This window comes from Bicyclus anynana, chromosome 22 (genome assembly GCF_947172395.1).
Source record: "Bicyclus anynana chromosome 22, ilBicAnyn1.1, whole genome shotgun sequence".
In the NCBI taxonomy this organism is placed as follows: domain Eukaryota; kingdom Metazoa; phylum Arthropoda; class Insecta; order Lepidoptera; family Nymphalidae; genus Bicyclus; species Bicyclus anynana.
The window spans coordinates 110499-135592 of record NC_069104.1 but is presented as its reverse complement, the minus strand read 5'-3'; the positions used below and the strand labels follow the sequence as shown (position 1 = coordinate 135592).

Here is a 25094-nt window from a genome sequence, read left to right as displayed (position 1 = left end):
AATCTGAACGAGTTGCTACATCGTTTGGTCTCGCTTTTGTAAGTTGTAACGCAAGTAGTAAATGTTTAAGGCGCGGATATACTCGTGTGAGCGTTGGGCAACGGCAAGCCAGTGAACGAACCATTCGGAGGGATACGGTCGTTAATGATGAACTGCTGTTTCTTTTATATCCATGGATAATGAAGGCTTTTTAATTATAATTACCCTTTTAGAAAAATTTTCAACGTAGATGTTTTCAATCATGAGCATTTGTTAATTTTAGACACATCAATCAGTAGCTAGAGGCTTTATATAAGTAATTATTAAAATGATAAAGGTAAATTATAAAAAATGAGGACGTGCCTGTTACGTGCATTACCGAGGGTAATTTAGCTAAAATGATGAACACACGACAATCATCTCGTCGCAGTAATGAGTTCTAATTGTCGGTTGCGGGATATTATTATAATAAAATAATTATTCATAATTATCCCTCACCAGACAGTTTACCATGAAAAGGACATGGCTGAGGAGTGAGGACCCTATTAACGCGCCATAAGTTGACACAATAAATAATGATATTGATAATCAAGTCTTTAATTTACTAGTGTGAGACCTGCGATGACTTGACTTTGAAGTATGTCATTGATCTGCAGGTAAGGTGGTAACAGCGTACAGGGTACAAGGTACTCTGTACATAACATAAGAAACATTCAGTCCGGCGACTGAATGTTTCTTATGTTATCCTGAAGAAAATATGAAGCCATAGCCACCATGATTCAAACTTCATAATTGCCTATCGCAGGAGCATACGCAGACAATACTTTCAACATTATCGGAAGTATATTGCACGATGCCACTTTAGTTTTTACAAGATTGCAAATATTGTTTTTGCATTAATCCTAACAATAAGTTTCGTTGTTAGTTCAAGTAGGTCATCAAATTGTCTACATCCGAAAATACCGAGCGCAAGTCACGCCACAGTTCCTTATCAGTGAGTCGTGGTGTAACCGTGTACCACACAGAAGTACAATTAGTCGTTTAGGAAACGCGCGGTATTGTTCGTCCCGAGTCGCCGTTACCGCATCGCTCGGTCACTTCGACCGTACGTACTATCAACAACGTCCTAATAAATGTCACTTTACATAATCATGATAACTCTAAAGCACAGAACACATAATAGTGATAAAGTCAAAGTAAACCAACATTAAGTATTGAGTAAAGAAGAAACGCAACTTTGCGGAAGTTTATAATGAATACCAAAATTAGGCTGTTGCATATTTTGTTCACATCAGCAATTGAGCACTATTGAGTCATTGAAGATGATCCAGTGTTGGAGTGAAAGGAGTGTCTACAATATTTTTTTTTAATCTGTGCATTTGCACAAGTAAAAAGGCAAAACAAGTTATTTACTTCTGTACTCGTAAAATGATTTTAATTTATTAAGCAATTTTATCTCTTATTTAGATAAGCAATTTTCAAATATAAAATTTGTACTTTATGAGTTACTATAACATAATAATAAAGCTCGGACTGCAACGTCCATACACATTGCCTCACGTTGTAGGTCAGAACACTAAAAGTTAAAGTTTGAATAGAAGTAATATTCATATGAATAAATAGTAGACTTGCACAACCTAGCGTTAAAAATAGATGCGCACTTTAATACAAAGTTTATTTGATTGATTTATTGAGAATTTAAGTGGCAGTGAATGTCGGTCACTTATTGAAAACTGTTTGGATTTACACATGCGTCGTGCATTCAGCATCGTGACGATGGATATATATTTATTTTGTTGTATGTTGTCTGGCGGTAGGCTGTACTACGATGCGAATAGCCTTCCCAGACGTTGCCGCTAATAAACTATCAGAGGTACGGGCAGAGTAAAGTTGTACCTCTTCCAAGTACAACTTCCAAGTCGTCTCTTTACATCATGTAAGATCGTAGTCAGGCTACCTTGTCATGTACTAAATAATAAAGAAACCAGCTCCCAACTTAGCTAATATCATATGCATCGATTGTTTATACAAAAATAGTCTAAGAACACTCGGATTCAGTTCAATTTAACTGTAGATTATATTTCCATTATAAATCCATTTCCATTTCAAAATTCAGCCAAATCTCTACAGAAGCCGGAGCGCTGAAGAGGAACAAACATACACACTTACACACACATTTTCACACAAACTTTCGACTTCATAATATTAGAGTGACTTTGAATTTTGACGTCGATGTCGTGCTCGATGCTTATGTCACACTCCGCGGGGACGAGCAATGTGAGCGAGCGAGTGTCTCAGGTGTACATAGAACGGTCTTTTTACACCCGAGACACTTGACAATTAGAAACAAAATATATAGTTTTGTAAAAGTAAAAAAGTAATGTACTATATGGAATTGTTTCTCATTCAAAGATAGTATAATATCACCATGTATAATAATGTTGTAAAGTAACATGATTAAGCCTGGTGATATTATATCAGAATTGCATATTATATTTATTTAACCTACAGTCAAGCCTCAGCACCTCTACACAACCTTTGTCAAGTCATGTCCGCGTTCGTTTTGTTGCAAGTTTGCGGCTGTGCGAACCCGATCGGAGTTATTCAATTTATTATTAATCGAACGCGCCGATTGACAAACTTGTTTTGATGACTCCAGCCTAGATAGATCTAAATCGATATAAAATGACTAATTTTGATTACAAATTGAGATGATTGTAAAATATATTGCGAAAATTTACGCTTTTTATTTGTTCCAAATGTATTTTTCTTGTAATAAGATATCAAGAAAATAAACTATTGATATTGATATAATAAAATCAAATGAAACCGAATCATCAAATAGGTTACACAAATTTTTGAAAAATCAAGTAAAGAGTAACTTAGTAGTAAGTAGGTAAAAGTATTAAAATCTATACCAACGGTTTGAAAAGCAGATTCTAAGAAATTCAGAAATGTTTAAATGTTAAACATTATAATTTACTATTCTGGTATGTTTGTCATGTGCGCAAATAAATCAGAATGTTCATTTCCATGTGTACTATGCCGTTGGATGCCGTTGGGTACGTTTATGAGAATATCGTATATTGTGGGGCGACGTAATCTCGAGGAATTGATTATAGTAATAAATCTTAGATTGTGAAAGATACTGTTCTAACAAACAAAAAACTCGTTAGAGTCGGAAACGACGCGCGTTATCGCGTGTTACGATGGCTTTAATTGTTATTAAGTAAAAAAGTAAATGGTGTGAACTGAAGTTAATATTGTACGCGTACTGAGTTACACAACGCTGGGACGTATTTTTGTATGTTTGTATGAAAATATGATTGAACTCGTGTCAAACATAATGTTGATGGCACGCGTTGATGTCTAATGTATGGACGCGCGCTACGAGCTACGCGCTACGCCGCTCTACTCTACATGCCACGTGTGTGCTACGAGAGGGCGAACAAACAAAATCTTATTGTCAACTATCGGACGCCCGCGACTTCATTCGTAGCTTCAGTAGTAGCGGCGTTTAAGAGTAACAAACATCTAAACATCTAAACATACATCCAAACATCCATACAAACAATCACGTTTATAATATTAGTAGGAAGTAGGATATTTCACAAACAAACAAACGAATTGGTTTGAAATGAATGAAATAAAAATGTGCGTTATAAAATTACAACATAGTAGTTTCACACAAGTACTCGTAGCGAGATTTCTGAAAACATTTTGTTGGACACTATTTTTTGCACACATTAACATAATCATGTCAAAATTTCAATTCACTTAATTACAATAATTAATTTTTTAAGAGCCTACTTAACCTCGCTGGTTGATAATTGTAACAGCAGGAAGCAGTTTTTGCGTGTGTGTGTGCGAATATTTGTGTGATCTGTCGCCGACCCTGACCCACTGCACCCTCACGCGCGTGTGTCGCACGCACACCAGCACGCACGCCGCCATATTGTGCACGCAATCTCGTAAACCGGAGCTGAGTTACAAATAAAGTCGATCGCGCACCTATCTTAATTTTTAATTCGCCGTCCGGAGCGCATTCTCATTTTGAATTCCTACTGTGTGTACAACCAATCAATACGATTATCTGTTAATAACGTACTGTACAATACAGTAGGTAATTTTTACCTGCTGTAATATTTATTGTTGTACGAGTTTATAATACATCTATTCACTAGAAATCGGCAAATACTACCTAACTATGCAAATAAGTTTGCGAAATAGTTTACAGGAATAGTTGTCTCGAGCTTGATAATATAAAATGATTATTTATTGATGAAGACTCAACTCATGCTTGTACAGTTTGTTCAACTCTTGTATTTTAACTAGTTTTTCTTTTAAATTGGCTAAGTTCTTATAGAGCTATATCGTAACAAACAAGTAAAATCACTTTCGCATATTATATTACCATGAATTTTCACAAAAAAAAAACATTTTTCTATTATTTATTTATTAAATATATTGAACTTTAAAACTATGAGTTGCATATATCGCAAAGCAGACGTGCGGTGCGGTACGTCCTGCGCACTGGCACACCGAGGGCGATGTGTGAGCAGCCTGAGAGCGTTTGCGTCACTGCGGTGCAACGACCTTACTTTCGAAACTATTTCGTTTCTTTCGGTTAAAAGTAACATTAAAAGTAAAACAAGAATAAAAATGGCCTCATTTTTGGGCGATCGATGATAACGTAAAAACTTAACGAGCGCAAACAAACCGCACCGAAGGACGCCCGACGCTCAGACTTACATTTAAACCTTGTACCTGTTAGTTTGACAACATCATTTATAAGTAATTATGTGCATTTTTTGAGTAATTATGCATCATTAGCTAATATACATAAATAGTAGAGGAGATTTAGAGACATTATTTTAACATGCATTAGCGATTTTAAGAATTTCTTCGAGACAACAGCTTGTATCAATTTCTCTATTTTTAAAAGAATAATATTTGATACCAATCCAGGACTTAATCACAGGATCTAATGCTCATGCTGCAAATTGCACAAGGGCATCTAGGACTAAAGAGACTAATGAGGCAGCTATATGTATTTCACGCATTGTTGTAAAGCACTTGACTTTCTTGTTATTATGTCCCTAGATGTAGGTGATTTAATACAATAACATTTGTAAAGTAAAATTAAAATTGGACGAGACAAAATTTGCAGCTGAAATTTGACTCTCGTAGAGTCGCAGCTCGTGACGCGGCTCGTGTCGCGCGACACTAAACAGAGCGTCGCCAACGAAATCAAAAGTGCAACAACAAGCAGTGAGCACGCGGCGAACAGCTGTTCCTCCCCCTCCGCCCCTCCCCCTCCGCACCCCTCCCCGCGCTCGCCGCGCGGTTATGTGTTGCGGAAAATGAAACACCTACGCGACGTTAATATACATTGCTCTATATCCTCGGTATATAGGTGTACTGACACTGCAAACGTTAAGAGTACGGGCTTTATAATTCAATATCTTTTTTTATTGGCCTGATCTGGACTTCGATTAAATAAAACCTCCATAATTTTGACACGGTAATAACAACCACTAATCCGGTGTGACATTTAATTAACATTTAATACTTCATACTATATAGTTACAAAGGTGAGAAGTTTACGTTTGGTAAATATTATTAACTAGTGTAACGAAGTTAGTTTCCGCATTTATCACTAGATGCGGAAACTATACCACCCTAACCTACCTACTGTACCAGTGCATTAATAAAACACAAATTTTTGTTTACTTGGGTTGCACGAAACGACATGTCAAGAGATATAGAAGATGATTTTTTCTGATAAATATGCAATTTCTTAAGTCTACGTAACTAAAGAGTACAAATAGATTTTTAATTATTAGCAATAATAGTAACAAAAGCCCGCAACGGAGCAAGCAATCGCTTTCGCTCCCGCTGCCGCAGATCGGTATCATTGACTGCTCGAACTACAATATTATTAACAATTTGCTACTGAATCCGAGACAAGGCCAATTAGTGTAAAATTGCTAACATTCTTTACGCTGATGCTTAATTACAGGTTTTTTGTTGATTATAAAGATTAATATCTGGCGGACTATTCGTGGTCGGTTGGTGCCAAAACTGTGCAGTCTAATTAGGGTTGAACCATTTATCAAAAATGTATCAGATAAATATCTTTATGAGCGAAAAAATATCTTTGTTCAATAGTAAGGAATGACAGTATAAATTATGATAATGCAATCATTCCATTCATAGGTAACAATTAAGAAACACCTTTACGTTTTGATTTTTAGATTATTACCTGTTAAACAAAGTACCTCGTTCATATTAATACTGATTCTCTATTAAGTAGTACTACTATATATATAACATTATGTATTTTTCGGTAACGTTACAATAAACAAGATTTACAGGCATCGGTGAATGTTAAGAAATGTCTGTTCCGACACAACCTTACCGCCGAGTGACGCAATAACGTTTAGTAAAAACTTGAATACATTTACTATGCGTGGCGCGAACCTTGTCATTTACATATTTGGCCACGAATTAAATATTATATTATTATGAGTTTAACTTTTATTTCAGCTATTGTAATTTAACTTTGGTAGTTAAAAATAAAAAGCAAGGTCTCAAGTTTTAAATAACTTGCAATAATTTTGGTAATTGTAAGTTTACGTCTTACTATATTGACCGTACAAAGAATGCAGTTAAACCTAATGTGAGTCAGTGAGTGAGAGCCGCAACAGTTTAGTCAGTGAGTTAAATACAGTCGCGTTGACCGCAGCGGCGCGGTGGTTGTGCAAGCGACATTAGTGGCCGCTCTCGTGGGCCGAGGCTAAGGCGATTTATGTAGAAAACGATTGACTCAACGTTCAAATAAAGTGTTGTCGGTTGCGGTCTAAATAGCTCAACAAATCCGCGACTACGAGCCGGTCTCATCTGCGAGAGATCTGGAGTTCGATTTTATGTTACGATTAGAGTAGAACCTATATCTAGCCAGGACCCGCTGTCTCATTGGGCACTATATAACATCCGGGACCCCAAATAGGTCCAGAATCTCATGATTGATAACAGTTTTAAGTTCTTGCTTGACCACTAATCAATAGCAGATGTTCTTTATTGATAACAAATTGTATTGTATATATGTTAAGATATGTTGTTCATTGTCTTAATCACTATTATTTTAGTTAAAATTATCTTTATGAAAATATTAAGTTAAAGTTATTTATAACCTTAGTTGCAAATGGACACCAAGGTCAATCTTTGTGACTTTTGTGGTTGTCCGTTAATTTATCTTCTTATGTTTTGTAATTTTTTAATAAATAAATAAAAACAAAATAAAATAAAGAAAATCAGTCGATAATGGATAAGACAGGGCCTACACTAAGTTAAAATTACTTTAGGTCAAGCACAGGCTTCTCATCTAATTAGTGGTTTAAGAATATGTTAAATAATCTTAAAGTAAAAGAAGCCATTGCCACCAACTATTCGCACTTATGAAGCACTCCGTATTATTTCAATTTTCAATTCATAGTTCATATTATAATATTGGGCTAATATTAATTTCCCACGCGAATGTAATATTTACTATTATCAATAATTTAAATCTGTAGCAGAAAAGGTAAGAAACAACAAACAACAACAAGGCCTCTCGGTGGCCTCAGGTGGAGCTAAATTAGGCAAAGTGTCGGATTGACCGGATCTAGAGTTTGTTGTACAACTAATTAATTTCATTCATAAATTAATTAATTATGTAAGACATTATATTATATCATTTGAAGGATAAATAATTTGACGTTAAGACGATTTTATACTGCCAGTAGTCTATTTAGCGTTAAAATACACAATCTTATGAAGGCAAGCGCAAAATGTTAAATGGAAACCAATCGTTTGTAATAAAGCAATAGTTTGCAGGACATCGCGTTTATCAGGACGACGGTAGTTACGACTAGAAACACGTTTCACAGTACACCTTGCTCTCGTGAAGCTGATACAAAGTGTTAAGATTCCTGTGCCTGTGATTAATAACAATTACATTGATTCATACCATTCAGAGTTACAACAATGGTGTGTGGCTGTAGTACTTCCCCGGACGACTACAACGACTAGCACCAACATATTTACTACTACTAGCTAGCAACTGTTATGAATAATAATACTATACAGAGGTAAAGTTTGTGAGGTTCTCTCTGGATCTACAAAGCAATTTTTAAAAATTCTTTTACTAATAGAAGGCCACATAATTTGTAAGTGTCTACATTTTATGCCAGTATTCCCACGGAAACGGGAACTACGCGAGTAATACCTAGTAAAATTTTGTAAAATTATAAATCTGCAGATCAAGTTGGTCAAACCAGCAAATCAAGCCAACAAAATGAGTCACTCTATAAATTATTAATTTTCAAGCCAGTCTCGCGACGTTAAGAAATACTGAATATTATAGCACAGTTATACACTCTAGTTACTGATTTCTTGGAATAGAGTGATGTGACGTAAGAAACGTTTCAAATAGAATGCGTGCCTGAACTTTGCACTTTGCGCCGCCGCCCTGTGGCCCGTGAGGTAAGTGTCTGTAACATGCATTGATAGACGATAAATTGCTGAAATTATGCAACGTGTCTACCGACGCACACTCGTAATATGTTAAATGTTAGCGGTATACTATTCATTTACTGATGTATAAAATACGTTTGCGACAAACTTTTACTGAGTTTACAATTATTACAATATTATGGAATATTGTAAATAAAGAGAGAGGTTTCTGTAGTCTGTGATAGACTGCGACTGTGTCGTTGGCTTCACTTCGGAATTAAGGCTATTTTGTCACAGGCAGCAGTTTCACACAATGCATAATTAATATCATTAATCTGCGCGCGTAGAATGTGTCAACAGTTGTATAATCTGTACAAGCGTACTATATTATTCATGAGATAATTTACGTGCCTATAAGAAATCCCATCTGTTTATTAACATGATTTTATTACATATTGAAGAGAGAGAGCTAACAACTTCGTCTCCAATCAAAGACTACAAGATAGAAATATCAAAAACCAAAATAAAATCGTAAATATCAAAGGATAAATGAGTGACTGACCAACATATCAACCCACCAGCCAAAACTTATAAAACTACAAGCTAAAATTTGAACAGTTTTGTTTTATGTCAGTTAAATATAGAGTTAGTATAGAGTGCATACTAGAAAGGCTTGTAGAATTTCTAACTTTAACGGAAAATATTGGAAAAACAACTTAATATGAATTTTTTTTATTGAGTAAGGTTAAGGAATTTTCTTCAAAATACACTAACGATGTCAGCTGTTATCCAACATAGCGTAGAGTGACAAGGTTGCAGTGAGCAGAAGGACGAGATACAAGCTAGTAGCAGGAAGACAGTGAGATTGTCACCATACTTTACTTGGCGGCTGTGGTTGATGGAATTCACGATTTAGCTTCAAGGATGTGTTAAAACGTTGCAGGGTTTGGTCAGTAAGAGTCGACACAGCATGTGTGCTTACACGTGGAAACTTCGAGGATTTTCCATAAAAAAATGTTTATTAGCCATATGTTTAGCTCGCTGTGCTGCGGGGCGAGGCACAGGGACCGGACCGACCGGTCCGTCGCGACCGGAGCCGGTGACCGGTATCAGTATCAGTGGGGCAGATAGTAATGACTAATGAGTTACGATGTCGACACCGTGCCTACGCCTACCATTTTCAACCCTTTTTCTTACGGATTTCGAATGTTTCCAGAAAAAGCGAAAACTTCTTGGACTTTTACTAGCAATTGACTTTTTAATGTGGTTTGGTAGAAGAGCGTAAATTCTGTGTGATAGTTTGTGTATGTCGCTAACTATGTCTACTCAATATTGACCGGACTAAGGATATTCAGAAATTCATACAGTCATGGTTTTCAAGTGTGACGCAAGTACGTTAGTCAAATTTCTTCCGACAATCCCGTACCATTTTGCTGACATTTTCGCCATGTTAATATTAAACCTAGAATTAGGAAGTTTCTCACAATAGCACAATAATGTCTATGACCTTTTACCACAATGTTACGATTTTTGTATTCTATTTTTGTGAACTAAATGAATAGCATAACTACAATAACGCGTGCAGTGCGCAAGTAATGAATAAACAATCAGAACAAGTAGCGCGGGGTGGTCACGCGTGTGTGTGTGTCTCATCAGCGCATCGGTGTCTGTGTCAGTGTGTGTGCGGGAAAGTGCCGCTGACGTAACGCGTGACGTAACGCGCGCGTGCGGCGCTGTGTGCGATCGTAACCCACTCCCGATTGCACCCTTATTCCCTTTTGATTGTGCATTTACTGTTGACATGTTGAGGGGACCGCATCAGCGTTGACGGTGACGGGAGTTTGGGCAAACGCTGAACGCTTTGCCAGAGGCTCGAGACCAGGGGAAGAGGGAAAAGGGAGAGGTGGATTGGATGTAACATTTTGAGCGTGTCTCTTGTGAGATTTGGATCTCAGTTTAGGCCCAGTCTTCGGCTTACATTTTTCTCGAAAATAGTTAATACAGTAAACTACTTTAAAGAATCATTATTAGGTATTCGTCTTTGTTAATGTTTATTAATTGCATATGCAACGCAAAAAGTTTAAATTTAATTGGTTAAATATGAATAAAAATATGTATTAATATGTATAAATATACCTTTACACAAAACGTATATATTTCCCTCTTTACTATGTTGTATAAACAAAAACACAATTATACGTCGCGCAAAAACTATTTATTTCATGTAATATACGTCGTTTATACAGTATATGTAATTTATATTTAGGAATTTCTTGAGTCTTTGATCGATCTGGTTTATAATTAAACTGGTTTTCCCACAAAGTCCCACGACTAGCAAAAACCTTACACAGAGTGCAATAAACAATAACTTCAACGTGAATTGGCGGGCGCGTGGTATTGTAGGGCATTGTTGACGGCTTGATACAACGTTAAGCCGTGTTAGTTAACTGCAGACGCTTTAAACAAATATTGGGCAACAAGTAGAAGAAACAATACACATCATCGATATAATCAGACTATTTTAACTGCATTACATTGCAGCGGCAGGCTTCTCTCATTAAAGTAGAGTGAATTTGGAACTGAGACTCGGCTCAATGCGTTGTGTTGGCTTGGCGCACTTAGGTTTAAGATTACTATCAGTTTTTAATAGCGTTTTGTATTTTAATAACATTGATAAAGATAAAAAAATGGACAAATAAATAAATGATAGAATGACCAGAACCGTGCTGAATGTGCCTTCAGAAGGGAGGGAGTGTATCAGCACCGAACTTCAAACTGCTACTGAATTTAATTTGAAAAATAAAAAAACTCAATATTTCTTAGATCGACCTAGGTCTCGAAGACCTCATGCAGTCATGCACTAATTAATCACTGAATCAACGAAGCCTTTTTACCTTACAATAAATAGAACTTTGAATTCGGTCTATTAGTGCCGCCCCTAGCCAACGTTTCATTCGCTGCAGCTACAAAAACCCGCTACTTGCAGGAATGCAAGCAAAACCGGAGCACTTTTTATGTGTAGTAATCGCCACGGCGCCTCAAGGCTGCCGACACCTTTTAGCTTTGACCCGAGCGAATGTGCGACAACACATAAAAACAGTATTTAATAATCTACTTAATTTTAAATACTTAGTAAGTCGTACTTTTAATACTGACAATATCTGCGTGTTTGTATGTTTATTTGCATCACTTTTATCGTACCTCATAGACCATTTTTAATCTGTTTGGGTACCATGCGCTGCATGGTACACAGGTAATACGAAATTACCACAAGTTTGGAAAATAATAACGAGTTTTGAGCAGCTGATTGAAAATACCTGCCTGTGAAAAATGTCTTTTGAATCAAAGCCACAGATTTTCCGCGGTGGTGCGCAGCGTGAGGGGCGTTTAACAAGTTTAATTACAATCATCCATGTATATAATTATAATTATAACACTACAACGCTGTACAACAAAAAGTGTGAGATTGTTGTTTGAGCAAGGTCGGACGCGTTATCGAAACTTTGATCACCGACAGTAAGCCATCAAGAATATAGTACGGTGTTGGTATTCAACTCTCGGATAAACGTCACGTTAACATAGAACGTCCACCTTATTATTTGTTATTGTTAATTCCATCTACAAGTACAGATATTCTATTTTCAGACGAGTTTGACTTTGGTTGTGCCTCCAGGATATGCACTCTATCGTAAAATCGGTAAAGTAAACCTTTACCTTAAAACCTTTTATTATCTTATATAGTTTAATTACAAAAGATTATATATGATAAAATAAAAATTATGTGTTATTATTTTTAGTGAAGGGCAAATAGATAAGTTAATATTAGGCTAGTGATTTTAATTTCATCCGCTGGAAGGTTCGTGTTTCCTGCCTTCTTCCTGCACGCGGCGCGCTACAGTGAGCGCCGCTAGGTCGGGTTGGAGCGGGCACTTCGTTTCCTAGTCTGTGTGGCCAACGTGTCAGTGGACTGCGCGGTTATGCAACTGTTGCGTCACTCCCAGCTGATCCTAGGTGAAGATACAGCCTAGATGTACAGCCTTATAAAACGCCAGTATGGTCACTTACAGCTATATGAATAAGAGCCTAATTGCGTATTCTGCAACGCGGTCTGATTAATATAGTTAACGCAGTCTAGATCTAGAGCCTTATACCGTCATTTATACTTATTGCTATGCAAATAAAAACTAATTTTGTTTGACTCGAACATGACTTCTGTGATTTAAATAAATATTATTTAGTACTTAATTGAGCAGTTGTGATATCAGAGATCAGATCTAAGCGGCGGCTTGTCGGCGTTATATTGTTGCATAGTTTGATTTACTGATTTTTAGAATTAGCAATATGTAATTGCTTATTCCAGACGAGTGATGTTGCATGAATATAGACTTTATCTGTGCATACTGCTTATGAAACAGTAAGGCAATGTCTCTATAGCCTAACACTTTAAAACCGCATCGTATCAATACAACCTGCTCAGTGCAATAGTCATTTATAAAATAATTTAATTGATTATGCAATAGGAAATATTTATAATTAGCATGAATGGAAATAGTTCATTGTGTTACACAACTTGAAGCAAAAAAAGTTAATAATAATTATCTCTGTATGTATTTGTGTAATCAGACGACAGTTATTGTTCATAGCCTTACCGCTCAGGTACCAACGGTGGCATAGATAGTTAAAGGCTATTATGCAAGAAGCAACTAGGCCTTAAGAACAGCATTATCTGCAGTTTGTTACGTTAAAATTTAGTCTGAAAATTATAACATCAGCGCCAAGTTGTCTATCGTTCGTTTAACACTTCATTGCAAGCTAAACAACTATATAATAGGGAAGTAACGTTAAGTGTTTTCCTTATTAGAAGAGCAATGGTTAAGATGCTCAAGGGGACAACAGCAGCGTCACTGGAGTGACTGAGCCAGACTTTAGCTAGATAAAGAAGAGAGAAAGAAAAACGACTCTTTTCAGAGGGACTTTTGGGGAGCTCGGTGTGAGTGTGATGCCCTCGAGATCACGATTGGAACCCACGACCGAGTGACCTGAGAAATCGGAGGCCTCGTTTTCGTCAGCGCTGTGCTTGATTGTGTTGGCGAGGGAACATTGTCTGTGGTTATATCATCAATGTTACCTTTGACTTTGAACTCAGAATCGTATTGTTTTGGTTTTCTCATAATATTTTGACAACAAATATAATAGTGGCGGGTCCCACGTCGCTCGTCCGCTGTCCGCCATTGTGCGATGTTTGCAAGTTCAAGTTCAGCGGAACCGGTCCCGAGGTGACATCGCTTGCGATGCGTTACGCGCGCGACCGGCGCTAGATAGCAATTCATCGCAGACAGCAGTTGAATTATTTCGCGTATTTGATTTATGTGTCTTGATTTGTGCTACAAATAGTATTTGCATTGCTACCAGTCGGCAGAACAAATGTTCCGCATTATTTTGAGTGGTGAATTAGAAATATATATAGCTATATTACATTATTATACTGAACACATTCTACACTGTACGCACCCACCCAATCATATGTCTGTATTATCACATGCTATTATAGTACTATTGAGACATATTGCTTCTGCTTGGCCCCAAAAATAACTACGGCAAACTTCGAACAAACTCTTCACATTGATCTCTTCTGCTTAAAACGTTGCCACGACGCTTAAATTAACGAAACTGCTTAGCGAAATCATACTGTAGCAGCTGAACCGTACGATTTGTCAAGTAAACTGTTTCAATAAATAGAAATAGGTCAGTACATCGAATCGATGTGCACGCGTTCAAAACACCTAAACGCTCGTAGACAATTAAAAAAAGCCACGTTAAATTATTCCACATTAGATCACAAAAGAACAGATTAGGCTTTTGCCGACCACTGAAACTTGTGACGAAAAGCGCACATTGTTTTGACCATGTTTGGTCATGTTATTGTTTACATGAAAAAGAATGAACAGGGTAAAGGAAATTGGTTTTAGAGTCGCGACGTGAGGCGCGTGTCGTCGTTAGCGGTAACGATTGCTTCACCACAGTGATACCGCGTTTTGTTGGTGACCTCCTTGTGAGGCTTTATGTAAACATGCTCTGAGAGCTGGTTGACATTTTCGGCGGTGTTTGAAGCAAACTTGTTCTGTATCTCTTTTCAACAAATCCTCCTCAAATCAACCCCTACATTTCCAAAGTTGTTTTTTTTACAAAAATATCCTTCAAGCCATATAAAACTTCATTTTTAAATTGAATATAGTAAAAAAAAGAAATAAACCAGATTATGTTCCTGATTTTTGACTCATTGAGGGATTAATTTAGTCGTACTACTCCCCAGCCAGGTAGAGACCGGGTTATGTGTTAGGATATTATAGCAGGTACAGGACAAGTGTTTTGCTCAAACACTTACCCAAAAAGTTGACCAGCTCTCCAGCTAAGTGCTCTTTACACCGTCATCAGTTCTGAGCAGCCGTGTGTCGCGGCGTTCAGTTCGCTCGCTAAGTATTGCATCAGGCGACTGCGGAAGGCTGCTCACAGATTAAGTTCTACGTAATTTGTTATTACTAAAGTTATGTGATATTGCTGTAGTCAATATCTACATGATTTGCATAACTACTCGTAAGTGGTAAACAAATAAGAATATTTTTTTATGAAATTAAATTTTATTTTTATGTTAACCTTCGAGAAAAGTTTAGCGTTAAGATTTAAAATATGAATTTATGTTTTTGTTACTTTGTTGACATTTCCTTATGTGCGGAACTACTGGAACGATTACCAATATTGACAAAGAACTATGGCGTTGTGTTTTATTATTCAAATTAAAATTCGTTTATCTTACTTCTGAAACGTCAAGTTAGTCTGTTGTAGTAAGGGTGGCCGCTCAGTAACAATTTTTAGTAAGCCGATAGTTGTGGACTTTTTAATTGTACGTGATCGCGGACGGTGTCCAATTTATTAGTCGGACGATTTAGTTGGACCGATGTGCGGGCTGTCATACATCGCTATACCTGTTCTATACTCGGCCGATTTAGTCAGCCAACTAAAAGTTGTAAGTGAGCGGGGGCTTTAATCTTCTATGTAGACACTTCTAGTATAGGAACACAGTATGTCTGCGAAAAATCAGTAAAAAATATTTGTTAATTATTCCTATTTTGGATTGAATTTTTTTAGTCAACCCATTTGTTGCCAGATTTAAATTGATTTAAAAAAGCTTTTTACTCGAACTCGAATTTATACTATAACTATCTAGTTATAAAACTATCAAATTAAACCAAACACATCGATTATCTAATCGATGTGTTTGGTTTAATTTGATAGTTAAGTTAACCCTGTTAGTACGGGCGCGGGTGGCGCGGGGCGGCGGGGGTCAAGAGCGCGTCCTCGCCCGCTTGCGACACGCGGCGGGTCTCTGCGACCCTCGACTTCTAGTTCTAGAGGCTCATATTCTGTTACCGTTGTATAATATCATTACCTGCTCTATGACAATGAATATAAAAATTTTGAATTAATTCTAATAAATATGTCTCAGTTTACTTTTTTAGGCCTTAATATTCTGTAAAAAACTTCGATGTGTACGTAACGTTCAGTGTCAGATTGCTCGCTTACAGTCGATACGACAAATTGACGCTCCCTAACAGGCTAACATGACTTAATCACAAAATCTAATTACATAAAATTAATAAACCAACATTCTAAGAAATGAATAAGTTACGAAAACTCTCGTGACGAAAGTGTCGTCAAAATTTGACTAGAATACCTACTCTTTACTCTACATGGGGTTAACTTCGAAATTGTTATTCAGAAGTTGGCTCTAGAACGAATTCGATTGCGAAGTGATCCAATATTCGCTTATGTAGCAAAATCCTATTAACCTACCGAACTACCATAATTATAATATTAATATTAGCAATTTAGCAACTTGCGTTTCCGCAGCGCGACGCAATGTATAATTTAACTTACAAAATAACAATTACAGCCAGTAAGGAGTTAACCGGCGAACGTGGTCGAGGCAGCGGCGGCAGCAAACAGGCAGTAACAGTAACAGTAAACAGGCAGTAACAGTAACAGTAAGTTGGCAGTGTTGTAATGTAATGGGCGAGACAGGGTGAGGCAACGTCGCACTGATGCTGCAGGCAACGAGATTTGCTCTCGACGTGTTCCACTAGTCTTACTCGTGGCATAGTCATTATTACTTATATAACATCATTCTTTCGTATCTAACGGTCTCTCATCGTTTGTTTGTTCATCCGAAGTTAAATGTCTAAATATTTATACAGTAGAAACTAGTTATATGTATTACGAATTACCAAATATTGAGTTTGGGATGCTGGGAAAAAATTACAATTTAGGCACTGGAGATGGGGGATGAATGAAAACTAACAAAAGGGAATAGGGCGAAAGAGAATGAAAAATTTGTAAAGAGAATGCTTTAGCGCACATTCCTGGACCAAATCCAGAAAGTTATCAATAAAAGCCACGTCAGGTCCTTAATCGATTAACTTGTATAAAATGTCTCATAAAAATGTCAAAGAGTTGGTCTCTGCCTACCGCTACGGTAATGAGGCTTGATGATACGTTTGTTTGTGAAAAAATTCACACCGGCAGAGTCATTCATTATAGTAGTCATTTTAAATAACCCAAGATTTTTATACGATATTTAAATTACTACGAGTAATTTACACAAGTTAATACTTAAAATTTTGACAAAGGGTGAAACCATGGGACAACATCATATATATCAATATTAAATACATATAGTAAGAGTGTACGGAAGGAGTGAGTGTGATGAAGGATCAATATTTGTGCTCGTCCTCGCGCGGTGCCTCGCTCGGTCAACTGTGTCACTCGATCACACGTGTGTATAGTGAATACACAAACGGTCCGGTTTATTCGGTATTAAGTAGATTATTGTCTTATACGACTCACTAGAAGACATTAATAATGTTTACAAAAATATAACTTCAAATGAAATAGTTCCGTCTCAAAGTACAAAACACTATATTATAATTTATTTGCATATTACTTATTCATATGGTGCAATATGTACATAGAGCGCAGAGTCACCGGCGCGATGTACTCACGTGTGAATGTTTCTTTCACTTGATTGTAAAAATAAAAAAGTTCTGCTTCATTTATATAAATAACTCCTTACGGGTTATGCATATCGTTTGTTTTGCTTTCATTTCATAATGTTGAAAGAATGAGAGGTACTCGTGCTAGGTATCTATCATGTTATGTCACATGTCGTAACTAAACTGCCCCCCACCCGGGCACGTCGATTATCTTTCTACGATCGCTAACGCTTCGAAAACTAGAAAAATGTATGGGAATGACAGATCTTGATCACGTGACCTGTCGATAGCAAATGTCATTCCCATACATTTTTCATGTTTTCGAAGCGTTAGCGATCGTAGAAAGAGAATTGACGTGCCACTTCGCTAGAAGGGCTGTACTATCTTTGATACCATTAAAAAATACCGCGAATAGAAATCAAAATATAAGAATAGTGCAATATAAGAAAAGTAAAGAGCAATTTAAATACTACTAATTAGATCAATGAGATAATTAGAGAATGATCAATCTTTGAAGAAAATTGAGGTTTAAATCTTAGTCCATATTTACAAATATGGCCTAAATACTAAATCATTTTGCAGTTTTTTTAGATGATCAGAAAATTATCTGAAAAATTATTTTAATTCAACTAAATTGTATGTGCCTTTGTAATCTTATGAACACAATTAATATTTCCACCTGTTATCCTTGATAACTATGTAATAAGTAACTAGTATGTGTAATGACACAAAGTAGGTACACTGTAAAATTAATTCACACATTAGGAGTTTAATTCTGTGTTACCACTACTTAGTATTCCAAGCTGAACGTTCCTCGCTCCGGCGGAGGTTTGATAGGAGACCGACTTAGCGAGAAAAATGCAAATACCCTCAACATCTGAGAACTCGACACCACAGTGAGGCTGTGGCGCGAACTGCGCAGTACATACTGACTGACTTCTAAGAATTTAGGAGTCACCGTTCTACTTACCTACCTACTTGTTCATTTCACAAGAACTTTTTGTTGCAAAGACATTTGCTACATAATGATATTAATTTACTTTTGTTTTTCTAGGCTTCTGTTGGTATTATATAATATTTGCAGTTTCACTTTTTTTCTTGAAATGCAATGATGTTAGAAGAAAAAAGATGTACATAGGTTATACGCGGACCGCAAGTGACACGTTAAAACTATGCTAGTTAGCAAACCTGAGCTCAGTCACCGCACTGTCATCGCGCCGTTGACAACGCCGCTGAAATATTTTTTGTGTGCCAGTTGTACACGAACAACGAATGTGGTTTAAGTAACCTATCTACCTCTTTTTTCTTCTAACATCATTGTAAATTTTTAATAAACATAAGTTTCATAACGCTGATAAAATGATCTTTGAATAAAAATATTTTTCATAGCGCATCATTAAAAAGATCATTAAAAAATATTGCAATTGTGTGAAAAATATTTTTAGGTATTGAAACATTTGCACGATAAGTGCTAATTTGTGATGAAATTAAGGAAAACTTTCTCGGAGGAAGATTTACAAATCAACGATTGTACAACTGACGGCGTGACGTGCCGGTGCTGGTGCTGGTGCTGGTGGTGCTGCACACTTCCTAACACCGGCCTGAGAATTTCTTAGAAGAAAGAAAAACTCAGTATCCCACAAAATACCCACGTTGACTTATCACTGAATCGACGAGGTAGTTGACATAAATAAATATACATTATACAAATTTGTAAAGCATTCAGACTAATTACATATGGACTAGTATTTTTTTTCACGAACCCAAATTCACGCACGCACGCATCCAAATTCACGAACTAAATTGTCATTTTGTGTGGAAAACGAGCTTAGGTATTATGTATACTGAACTAAAAGTGGTTGAACGTTTTTACACCATTAAATTACACAAAAAGGTATTTTTACGGAGCTCTTTAACCGATAAACACGATTACAACTTTGAAACATACATTCAGAGAGATAGTTATTAAAATCGCCTTAGATCGTTGATCATATGCTTTGACATAACAGTAACGTCTAGCGAGGCAGGTCTTTATTTAAATAAGTCTGAGCATAAAACTATCATCCAGCGAGTAGCACAACTGTTATAACCATAAGTAATAAAATTTTAGTTTTATGGGAAATCGAAAAGTTTTCGCGATCGGAATCACCGTAACCGCTAGTTTTGAGTTAATGTCACGGTCAATTGGAAGAAATGAGAATCACTTAGATACGCCACAGCCAGCCGGGGCTTGTCGCGTCAGAGGAAACTGCGAGTGGCAAGGTCAGGCGAGGAGCGTCGGCCGCGTGAGCCAATGCGCGCTTGCGTCACAGCTGCCGCCTGGTGCCGCCTGCCTACCGATGCTGAGCTGGGGACTGCGGTACTGTGCGGATGTACTGCAGGTGACAGTCACAGTTATTGACTAAGTTATCGGTTGCTGTACAACATTTAGAAGTGATCTCACATATTGGAGCGTTGAGGGAACATTCATCATTATCAGTCTATTTAAATAGAACAGTATGACCAGGCCGCCCTCTCAAATAGGATATGTAGCTTTAGCCCATCACGCTACTTCAATACAGGCTGGCAGGCTGTTTGACTGTGTAACGACCATTTATCATCTTAGCAAAAACTTAATGTTCTCAAAAACACGGGGTGTAACTTGTTAACTCGCTCGTTGGGTGAAAGATCTGCGACTACAACAATGTCACTGGGGGGTTGGATGCAGAGCTCTGCCAAAATCGAGCCTGAGCCAGAGCGTGGGGAACGGAATTTTTCTTTAAGGGGCTCCCTCTGTGCTCGTACAGGGATGTTTGGGTCGATGTTAGACATCATATTGACTATGTCTTCAAACATCATCTTCATTTCTGATATCAGCCTCCGTAGCCGTGGAACACACGCTCAAATAATGTAAAGTAATCGAGAAGCTCGCTTTTGCTGGCAAAGATGCAGTGGAGAGGGTCATAGTGTTGTTGGGAAGGTGTTGTCTGTGGTCACATCGTCGTCGGTCGTAAAGCTGTTCATACAGTGAAGATTTTATCATTTTTCACAGAATATTTTATTGTATACTCACAGTATACAATAAAAAATTCTTGTGGAAATTTGTCGTAAAACACTAATAATGTAACAACTTGGCATGACGTGCGTATCCAAATGGATTTCTACGAATTTGTCTCAAACAAAGGGACATTTTAAAGTTTTTGCGCGCGTAAAAATAAAGTTAGTGCGGAACGTGGAGTTCCGGTGTTTATACATAGATCTGAAGGACCTTTTTTTCTGCACGCGGTCAAGTCGCGACAGAGCTACTTTCAGAGTGTCGGTTACGAGCACGCCTTTATGCCTCATTAGATTTATGCTCGAACTTAAAACGGAGATGATCACCGGTTCAATCCTTGAACATTGGACTGTTGTTTTACCCACTCCTATTAGTCTTCTCCGATTAGTCATTACGACTGATTTGTAAGAAAGATGAGTATTGATCATTTTAAAAACAATGTTGCGATTATTAATTTTTTTGAATGTACGCGTGTGTGAACAACGGGTAGCCGTTGCGCCACGCGTGAGCCGACATGTGATACAGTTCGGCGTTGCAACACGCAGCGCCGCAGTACCCGCCCTTGCGTAAGCCGCTGCTTCGATCGCAGACTAATTGAATATCAAACTCATAGAAAGGCGCTTACATCACGAACGATCCGCGGCGTGCCAGTGACGACTGTGGCCGCCTTGACAGCGAGCGCTGTTTGTTTTCTTAATTACGTCTAGTGACACAAGCCATTATATGTGACTACGGAATACGTTGCTAATAATACATAATCGCCTTCGTGTAAACTATTAAAACCGAAACGATTTGATATAGATACAAAAGAGCGTGACCTAATGCAGATGTAAGATCACAGCCGGGCCACTAGAGGATGGCCATAGTGAGTGCGCCTGAGCGGTAGTGCAGTGTGACGCAACGGCACACGTTGTTTTGTTTTGAGTCGGCGGTCAGTCGGTCAGCGGGCGCGGGCGGCGCGGGCGGCGCGGGCGACGGGGGGGCGTTAGGTAACCGCTCGGCCGAGGGAGCGGACGCGGTGGAAAGTGGCGAATGTGTGTCGACACCAGCTCGCTGCCTTGCGTACCGGTACGAGCGGCACCCGGGAGCTTGTGGAGAGACAGCGGCAGAAAATGGATCAGCACATCGATTGATGAGGTATTTTAGAAAACTCGAGGAACACAATTTAAAGAGTTCTGTAAAGATAGATCACTAAAATTTACTGTCATCTGGCATAGGGATCTAAGAGACGACTTTTTCACGAAAGCTGCGCTACATATTGTAACAACGTTCAGATAATATCTTAGCATTTCCGTGCGGCATGGTTCATTTCAACAGTATTTCACAGCGACGCAGTCGGCGCGGCGCAGCACCGTTGCGACAGCGGCAGCTTTCCATCCGAACAGATCGAACGTTCCGCGGACTGTTGCGCGCTGGCCTTGACCGCTCAGCGCTGTGCCAACGAGACAATTAGTCGCGCCACGACCCCGCGACCCCCGCGACCCCCGCGCGGGGTGCGGGGTGCGGGGTCGATCACACGGATATTCCTTTCCTAAAGTTATTCCTACTTCTGACCTGCAGAAACAGAACTAGTCACACCGAGTGCACCGATAATAATATTACCGAAAAACTTAATTTATAACATTATAATGTACAGTGGTTGTCAAAACATATTTGTTATTCAATTATTGATAGGGCCGTCTCAGAGCGTGACCTCAAATTCGGGCCGCGCGACCTTGACCTTCGACCATCGATGAAAAACTGACCTGAAAATTTACAATTCGCGATCGGTGACCTGCGTAGTGTTACGTAAAATATCACGAGTCACAACTACACGAAAAATATTGTACTAAACCAGAATCCAACGTCGCGCCGATCGTCCGGCGCGGTTTTCGCTTTCGTCGAAAAGCGACGCGAAAGGGCGCGCGGCCTTCGATTCTGTTTCCTCGGAAACACTTCACCGGCACCGATCGCAAATTGGTTCATAATCACAAAGCGAAATTCACAAAAAATAAATCGCTGGCGCAAGATCCGCCGCGCTCTGCGCCGGCGGCGCGCGCGGGCGGCGCAGAGCGCGGCGGCGGCGAGCGGCGAGCGGCCTACGTACCGAGCTGCGGAGCGGAGCGCTGGACGCGTGCGAGCGAGGCGGGCGCGGATCGCGGAGTGCGGCCAGCGCTCGGCGCGCGCCGCTCTCACCCTGCGCCGCCCCGCCCCGCCCGCCGCGCCCGCGCTGGGCGGCGCCCTAGCGGCCCGGCCTCGCCCGGGCGCCCAGACAGAAAGTCCAGCTAATCTACCAAAAAATGTTAGCGAGAGTTTACATAATTCGCGCCTTACAAATCGATTTGACTTTTACGTATCTATACATTTGAAATAGTGTATCATAATGTTCATATTTTTGTTAACCCAAATACCTTTCCAAGCGAGCCGATCTGTTTAACAAAAAGCGAAAAAGCATTGATGGACAACAAAGGAGTCCGCGGGTGCAACAGACGTTTCTTGTGTAGTTGTCTAAGATGTCGGCGCCGAACAATCGAGTCCTTTGTTGGTTCGAGAGATACAATTTTAAGCTGTTCAAGGGGAGACGGGAATAACATGAAGTGCCCAGATGAGACTCCAGCTATGAGCCTGCGTTGATCGGGCACTTCGGCCGGGCGCGTGCGAGCACAGGCGGGGCCGCGCCAGAGCCACACACGCTTTACGACTCACTTAGCACGTACTTACTGACAGTTCCACAAACAACCGGCAAAACCTTGGACGACGAACACTTAGTTAACCTTTCTCATACTTGAGCTACCACTGTTGGGGACAAAAACATGTTCGCTTGTTTGTTTTTTTCTTTTTTTAACTGTATAAATATTTTTTACAAATTCACATTCTTATCATGTTTAATCTATACTAATATTATTAATATTACTAATATTATTATATAATTATTCATTGTCAAGTGTGTTCTTCAGAAGGGCTGGTCATGGTGGCTCTTTAATTTTTTTACATAATAACTTAAAATGTAAGGATCGAAAAGATATAGTTAGCCTTTCTGTAGAATGCATTGTTGAACTATCCTGTGTGGAGTTGGAACAAATTGTTATAGTATGCGTGTACAGACCCCCTCCGGCTGACTTTGATCAATTTGAAGAGGTAATGGAAGATGTAATGAGGCGATTGTGCACATCTTCCAAACAAATACTGATTTGCGGCGATTTTAATGTTGATATTCTAACAGAAAACTCAAAGTCTGTTAGATTTCTTAACTTATTCAAATGTTTTGATTTGACACATGCTTTTAACGAACCTACTAGGATAACCGCAACTTCAGGTACCTGTCTAGATAATATATTTTATAATTGTGTGCTTGAGAGAAAGAAGATAATAAATAAATTAAGCTCTGATCATAGTGGTCAAATAATTACTATTTTAAATAATAAAACCAATAACAATCAATGGGTAAAGTATAGGCCAATAACTGAAGGTAAATTAGAGCGATTCAAAAACACAATTATTTCTAAAATTCCAAGTCTTGCATTTGAAAATAGTCATCCAGACTTGCTCTTTGGTACACTTTTCAAGACAATAGACAGAGAGTTTAGTAAAATTTTTAACTTCAAACGCATTAATGCTAGCCAAAAATTAAAGTTTAGCGAATGGGCTACTGTAGGTATCTATAAAAGTAGAGATAAATTGTACGAGTTGTACGAAGAAAAACAATATACTCAAACGCGAACTTATTTAGATTATGTAAAAAGATACTCAAAAATTTTCAAACGTGTTTGTATTCTTGCGGAATCGTTACACATCAAACAGAAAATAATTGAGTCTGAGAACAAGATACAAACCACCTGGAATATAATTAATAGAGAATCAGGAAAAATCAAACCGCGTGATACGAGTTTTGAATTAATTGTCAATGACAAAAAGGTAAACACTGATAACGAGGTTGTTAATGCCTTTGAAGATTTTTTCCAGAATGTTCCTATCTTGTTAACAGATTCACTGGATTCGTCTGCTACGGAAGCTCAGAGACTATTAAGAGGCAATGTTAAAGAGTGCAACGATCTTTTTGAATTTCACCATATCACTGTATCTGACATTAAAAAATCTTTCAATTTGTTAAAATTAAAAAGAACTGGAGATCTGTGGGGCATGTCAGTGAAAGTAATATCTAATATAATTGATGTCATTGCTCCCCACTTAGCCATTATTTTTAATGAATGTGTGGACTTAGGTATTTTTCCGAACCTAATGAAGCATGGCAAATTGATACCACTTTTTAAATCAGGAGACAAATCAGATCTTAATAATTATAGACCGATTACAATATTGCCAACACTTAGCAAGGTCTTTGAAAAAATCATATTAAATCAACTTTTATGTCATTTTAATTTAAATAACTTGTTTCATCCTGAACAGTATGGTTTTACAAAAGGTCGCAATACTACTGATGCAGGGGCTAAACTTTTAAAACATATTTATGAAGCATGGGAAAGTTCTAAGAATGCTATTGGTGTGTTCTGTGATCTGTCCAAGGCGTTCGATTGTGTTGACCATAACACTCTTTTACT

At 38.2% G+C, this 25094-nt stretch overlaps 1 protein-coding gene across 2 annotated transcripts in view; it reads right to left on the bottom strand.

Moving 5' to 3' along the window:
• Positions 1-22788, bottom strand: part of LOC112043847 (uncharacterized) — a 38149-nt gene extending 15361 nt beyond the window's left edge. The window contains exon 1 of one of the 2 annotated variants that reach the window (XM_052888315.1): positions 22643-22788. The gene's annotated coding sequence lies outside the window, so the exon portion shown is untranslated. The remainder of the gene's footprint in view (positions 1-22642) is intronic. The other variant, XM_052888314.1, reaches the window with a different exon arrangement.
• Positions 22789-25094: the final 2306 nt, after the last annotated feature.